Genomic DNA, 7,170 nt, shown 5'->3' on the forward strand with positions numbered 1-7,170 from the left:
ACCAACATCGTGCAGCAGAGCAGTGCGCATAGCAAGCGCTTCCCCTGTTAGACTAGAACTGAATTCAACAGGCTTTAACACAGCAAGGGTGCAAGAACCAGCGTGGTCTCTGATAGTTAAGCCCAGACCCCCTCTCTGTGAGCCAGGGCTGAGAGATGCATCGCAATTTAGTTTAAAAGTCCCTGAGGGTGGGCATGTCCACGTGCTAGAAGTGCTGGTCTGACTGGGAAGTCTGGGTGCAGCGTGGTCTTGCTTGTGAGTATTCTTCAAAGACTGGGATAACTCATTATGAGCACCGATGGCTGCTGATATAACATCTCCCGGAGACCACGAAAATTTTGAGAAAATCAGATCATTACGAGCGCGCCAGATATACCAGATGATGAAGGAGGCCAGCCCTGAAACCTCCTTGGAAGCTTTACGATTATTTGGAACCAGAGAGCCCTAGTTGTTGATCCACATATGTAGGTGCGCTTGGGTATCGGTTGGCGGGGTATAAGACAATGGTGAGCCAAACCAAACGCCGCGCGCGAAAGGGCATTCCATAAAGATGTGATCAACTGATTCTACTTGAGCCCCACAGCGCAAGCAAGCAGAATCAATGGGGATATTCCGGTGCTTGAGATTTTTGGCAGTAGCAATTCCATTGGCACATGACCTCCAGAGAAACGAAAGGATCTTGGGTAGAGTAGGGCAGGTCCAAATAGTCCTCCAGACTTTGGTGCTTATGAGGTCCCATCGGTGTGTGGCTGAGGTAGAGGCTTTCTCAGAGTTGTGCTTGTTTCTTTGATCGACCAGAAGGCGGTATGCTGATTTAATTGAGAATACCCCGTTCTTTGAAGCTGCCCAGTACTGAGAGTTCTCATGAGAGAAAAGGCTAAGTTGGAGCTGTCGAATCGCATCTCTATTTGAACGGTGAAAGTGGGCTTCCAGAAGATCATACCTCCAGCAGCGATTATCCTGTTCAATCAAATCGTGGACATAATGCAGATTGCACCCCTCAGGCTTAGGGAATCGGATTTTATACTCCTGTAAAGAGGGAAGCCAACGGTCTTCCCAGATCCTGATCTTAGTCCCTGTTCCAACCTTCCAACATAAGCCTTGTAAGAGGACTTTCCTTCCCTCAATGAGACTACGCCATCCCCATGATGGGTGCTGGCCTAGTCTTGCTTCGAGAAAGGTATTGTGGGGGAAGTAGATACTCTTTATAAATTGAGCCCAGTGGGAATCTGGCTGGCTCCAAAGGCGCCAAGCTGCTTTCGATAAAAGCGCCACGTTGTGGAGAGCTGGATCTTTAAGCCCCAATCCTCCAATGTCCTTATGTTGCGTAAGCCTCTCCCAGGAAATCCAATGTATGTTGGACAGGCCTTGCGTACCCCAGAAGAAGTCAGCGACTGAGAGATTTAAGGGTGGCCTTGGGGATCTTGAAATGCAACCTAGTGTAACTGGGCAATGAAAAAACTTTTGCCTTTAGGAGCGCTTCACGGCCTGCCGGGGAGAGCAGGTTATGCTTCCAGCTCTGAAGCTGCTTCCCAACCTTATCTGTGAGCTCCTTAAACACTTCAGATTTGGACACACCAAATTTGGTCGGCAATCCAAGGTACTTTGAAGGCCCCTTACCATAAGGAATCTTTAGAATTCTTGAAAACCAGCGCCTGAATTTCTGATGGGTGTTGGAGCTGAAGGTAAGCTTTGACTTCTTTAGGTTTATGACTTGCCCGCTCGCTTGGCAGTAAAGGTTCAAACAGGCCTTCAAGTTGAACACCTCTTCCAAGTTCAGCTTTGAGAACAGGAGACAATCGTCCGCAAACATCAAATGAGTAAGTGAGGGGCCTCTGTTGCGCACCTGAATACCATGGATCAGACCAGAATTTTCAGTCTTACTAATGATCGAAGAGAGGGCTTGTGAGCATAAGATAAAAATAGCTGGCGAGAGAGGGTCGCCTTGCCGAATACCACGGGTAGGCTTGATGGATCCCTGAGTTGTGCCATTAATAAGGATGTTATAGTTAGCCGAGGAGATACAAGCCATGATCATGTTGACCCATCGACCACAGAAACCCAGCTTTAGAAGCATTTGTTCAATAAATCCCCACTCTGTTCCGGTCAAAAGCCTTCCTCATATCGAGCTTAATGGCTATGAATTTTGTCTTTCCCTTCTTCCTCTTCTTGAGAAAATGAAACACCTCATGAGCCATGTAAACGTTATCAGAGATCAGCCGGGAGGACACAAAGGCCGATTGGGAGGGCATTATGATTTCATCCAGCGCTGTATGCAAACAGGTGGCAAGAACCTTTGTGAGAATTTTAAACACCACGTCACACAAGCTGATGGGCCGCAGCTGGTCCACTGTCTCAGGTGAAGGCACTTTGGGGATGAGACAAATGGTTGTGCTATTCAACTCAGTTGGCATATGACCTGTATTGAAAAAATCCACTGCAAAGTCGAAAATATCAGAGCAAACTAGGTCCCAGTATTTTTGAAAAAATACTGGTGGCAGACTGTTAGGACCAAGCGCTTTCATAGGTCCCATTGAGAAGAGGGCATGTTTTACCTCCTCTAGTGAAGGTGGCTGGCAGAGAGAGCTATTAAGGTCACTGGTGACAACAGAGTCAACATGTTGTAGAACCAGATTAAGAGTTGCGTGATCAATTGGCTCAGAAGTGAAAGAGTTTTCAAAATGGTCTAAAATGAGACTGTTAACCTCTAAGTCAGAACGGGACCACTCACCAGAAGCCTTTCGCAGCCTGAGGATTTTATTGGAGTTGCGTCTTTGAGCAGTCATGGTGTGGAAGAACGAGGTGTTGAGGTCTCTGTGGGTCAACCAGTCCACTCGAGACTTCTGGGCCCATAGGATTTCTTCTCTCGCGAGCTATTCAGCCAGGGCCTCAGCGGTTCTGTTGATCTCGGCCAGAGAGTACTCATTTTGAGGGGCACCTTGCAGTCGTTGTAGATCCTCTTTCAAACGTTTGATGTTAGATTGAATGTGGCCGAAGGATGCTCTGCTCCACTTCTTAAAGTGCTCTTTGCAGTTTGAGGTTCTGATACGAATTTGACCAGCGATCGAATCGCTCAAAGGGAGGTGCCATGCTTGCTTAGCTGTTTCCTTGCACTGTTCATGATTCAACCAGAAGACCTCGAATCTGAAAGGTTTCGGTCCTCTGGCCTGGCCACCCGTCGTGTCAACCAAGATCGGATTGTGGTCTGATCCTATGGCTGGCTTGACAAAAACCACGGCATCTTCAAGTCGAGTTCTCCAGGTAACATTGGACAAAGCACGATTAAGGTGAACACGAATATTTGCAGCACCATTTCCACAGTTCGTCCAAGTGTACTTGGGACCTTTAGCTCCCAGGTCCAACAAGTTACAGCAATTCAACATATTCTGGAAGTGCACAGAGTCTAGACTATGCTTTTGGCTGCCCCCAACTTTCTCGTGCCAGCTTAGAAAAGAGTTGAAATCGCCCAAGCAAAGCCATGGAGCTTATCGATTAGTACCCAAGCTGATGATCTTGTCCCAAACCCCATGCCTGTTAGCACGAACCGGATCGCCATAGACACACATGATATGAAAGGGGTCCTCTTGAGGGATAGAGACTTCACAATCCAGAACTCTGTTATCAGCGGATAAAACATTCATAGTAATATTGGCATTCCAGAGTAATGCTAAGCCTCCGGCAGTACCCATAAGGTCGACAGTGAAGTGAGACTGGAGCTTTAGCTTTCTGCAGATACTAGCTAGCTTGGCTGGGCTACAACGGGATTCCATAATGAAGATGAGATCAGGCCTATCACATTTAGAGAGGTTACGGAGGGCTCGGAACGTCAAGGTGCTCCCCAGGCCTTGACAGTTCCAGCTCAAGATTTTCATAATGACCCGTGGGGCTGCATTCCCCCAGTCGCCACGGGGCCAATCGATAAAAAGGACTCTTCTTCATTTGTTGGTAGCTCCTTCTTAGTTGAGTTGTTGGTTCTGCGGGGCCGCTTGGACTTGACCTGGATGCTTTTGGATTTTGTTGGGGGGGGGGATGGAGGTGTAGCTTGGGTGGTGTAGGGAGGTTTGCATGTGGTTGAGCTGCAGGGTGGTGGTTTGGGGCATGGGACAGAGGGGGGGAACTGGTGGACCCCTGGATATTTGGAGTGTCCATGGGGGGTGGTTGATAGCTAATAGGACAAACAGGGTGTGGGAGCTGAGATTGGTGGGCCAGCTGCGGGTTAGTGTTGGAGATGGAGCACGCGGTGAGTTGGGGGAGAAGGCTCAGAAGGGCCTGTGTAAGGTCTGGTCTGTTGCTGAGCTGGGATTGTAGGTAGGATAAGTGGGTGGTATGAGGTGGGAAGGGGAGGTATTGTGATGAAACCGAAAAAGTTTGGAAATGATTGGGGTACGCTGGTATGGGGAATGGGAATTGGGGGAGTTGGTTAATGGTATTGGGATCTGGCCTTTCGATTTGCGGTGACACAGTGGAAATAGGATATAAAGGAGGGGGACAAGGGGACAGAAGCCAGTCATTAGAGCCTGCTTGGTTCTGAAAAGCTGACCCAACTGTTGTGCTGTCACCTCTGGAGCGGTTGTCCTATTCAGTTGAGGGGGATGAGGCACGCGGTACACCTGTCGTGCAGTCTTGGCTTGGCAGGGTACGATTATCATTTCCTCCAGCTTGAGCTCCATTGTCATCGGAGAGAGCAGTCTCAGTAACTTCAGCATTGCCCTGATAGACAAGGGAGGGTGCATGTTCAATGAGACGTGATGATGGAGTTGTACCTCGGATCTCTGGCCCAAGTTTGTATTTGGGAAGACTGCTGCAGTGGGAGCCAAAGGAGCAACCATGCTCCTGCCTGTGGTGTTGTTATGTGGTGAACCAACTAGCGCAGCGACTAACTTCATGGCCTACCATGCCGCAAAAGTAACAATAGGAGGGTAGGCGCTAGTATTTGAGGTGTACAGAAAGTTGGGTACCATTTCTACGCCGGAGGGGTAGCAGGGCTCTTAGCGGCTTATAGATGTCGATGGTGGTTCTGACCCTTAGATACCGAACTCTAGTTCCCATCTGGGTGCCATCAATGAGCATCGCCGTTGAAGGTTGACCAAGCTTTGCTCCCATTTGAAGAGCCAGTTTCAGATCCTGAAGTTCATGGGGAATAGCGTGGAGCTAAATCCATATATCGACTTGATCGAAGTTCCATTTCTCTCCATCGTTCCATCGCTCAAGGATGAGGAGGTTCCCTGCTATAGACCAGGGGCCTTCAGTGAGGACATTCTACAAGTCCAGGTCATGGTTGAAATGGAAGGTAAATGTTCGTTCCCTTAGGGGAAGACCTCGACACTCTCCCTGGTGTTCCAAGCGTTTAGAAGCGCTTCTGTAACTGCTTGCGGGCAAAATTTCTTCCCTTCGAGGATGTATCCAACTAGGGTGCGCTCACAGGAGACGGCTAGTCTGTCTTCAGTGTCGTCATCCAAATAGAAAGGGCCGTCCATGTCACTGGTGTGGTCACTGCTTGGTTCACTGGTAGGTGTTGGTGGTGGTGTATGAGCATGCGGCGCAGGGGTGGAGGTAGAGGTGGGGGTGGGGGAGGGTGGAGGGTGTGGATGTAGCGGTAGGGGGGGGGGGGAACTCTGTTCATGGCGAAGCTGGGAAACAAGAGAGAGGGAGGGATAGGGGAGGAGGGGAAGCGAGCTTACAGAGGGGAGGCAAAGGAGTTAGAGCAGAGAGTTGAGCAGGAAAGGGAGATAGCCTGAGAATCAGAGTAGATACTCAAGCAGAAATACTAAAGCTCCGAACATCTCGAGGCAAAAGTAAGCGAATAGAAGGGTGGCAATGAAGAGGTGACAAGTCAGTGGGTCTACAAATGATTCCAGGAAGTCATCATCGAACGGAGCCATTTGTTTGGGCAACGACGAAGAAGAAAGACGCCTTGAGAAGTTGTCGGCTCAACAAGAAAGAAGACTGGTGGAAAGGGCAGTAGCAGGCACACCAAAGTGGTGGAAGGTATCACGCCATTCCAGCGGATGAGAGTCTTTTGAGAATTTTTCAATACTTTTTTTTTCTTGTGTTCGTAATAATGATATTAAAGACCGACTTTAAGTCAACTTTAAAGTGCATGGAACGGTGCACCGCACTTGAGAATGCTCTTTTACCTTAGTTTCCAACAACAAATATATGCAATGGCTCATCACAAATAATTAAAGACCGACTCACCATCCAAATGTGAAATCAGTAGCTCTAGCAGTAGCATCAACATCGGTACGTTTATTGGGGGATAAAGCCTTCATCCACAACCGACTCAATGTAATTCCAATCTCTCCCTTTGTGGATCTCTGTAAAAATTTCGTTAGCAAGTAAATGCAATTTATCAGTCCCAACCACCATTCAATATTGTACCACCATAACCACTAACCAATATGTATTTTAAATCTAAGACTCAAAATAAGAATTGTTGTTCTTAGAGAGAGAGAGAGAGAGAGAGAGAGATGTACACTATGTACATTGACTTAATTAAGGAAGAGACCGAGAACGCTATTTGGGCGGGTTCAGTGCATTGCCTTGCGCCCAGACACAAGGGGTGTGCAAAATGACCGCCACACTCTCATGGAAAGATGGAATTTTCTAACGGCACAGTGGTCATTTTGCATACCCCTGTGTTCGGGCACAGGGGCAACACACCGCACGCGCCCATGTAGCATTCTCTTTCCCCTTAATTAATTACCTGGTAGTTGTTCCTGTAGAGATCCACTGCAGCTGCATGAGCACGGAGCAAGTTGTGGGCCACTATATATGGGTTTATCCCAGGATCCTCCAAATTGACAGGAGGAGAGACGCCATCAACATATCCAAAAGTGATGAATTCATATGGCTCGTTAAAGGTGATCCAATACTTCACATACTTCCCCAATCGATCAAAGCAAATGTCTACGTAGTCTCGGAAATCTTTACTGCATGTTACGTATGGCTAGAATCAATGAGATTTGGTGTTATTTCAAATTTTGAGAAGGTTGCATGGTGGTTGAAAAAACAATATGGGAAAATATTCTCAATGGGGGGTGAGGGCGGGCGCAGGCCCCACCTAGACACGGTGGGGGGGGGGGGACGAAATGACCGCCCCACCCCACATGAAAAGCAAAAATTTCGCTCCCAAGATGCCAGCATGTGTGCTCTCATTGGTTGTCGCAG

At 48.2% G+C, this 7,170-nt stretch overlaps 1 long non-coding RNA gene across 1 annotated transcript; it reads right to left on the reverse strand.

The window, feature by feature from the left end:
- Positions 1–404: 404 nt before the first annotated feature.
- On the reverse strand, positions 405–6,926 carry LOC122662073. The gene is made up of 3 exons (XR_006332968.1): positions 6,707–6,926; positions 1,028–1,029; positions 405–416 (listed from the first exon to the last, which is right to left on the reverse strand). It is a non-coding gene; the product is annotated as an uncharacterized LOC122662073 (long non-coding RNA).
- Between the last annotated feature and the right edge of the window lie 244 nt (positions 6,927–7,170).

Source organism: Telopea speciosissima, chromosome 5, assembly GCF_018873765.1.
Source record: "Telopea speciosissima isolate NSW1024214 ecotype Mountain lineage chromosome 5, Tspe_v1, whole genome shotgun sequence".
NCBI classification, from domain to species: Eukaryota; Viridiplantae; Streptophyta; class Magnoliopsida; order Proteales; family Proteaceae; genus Telopea; species Telopea speciosissima.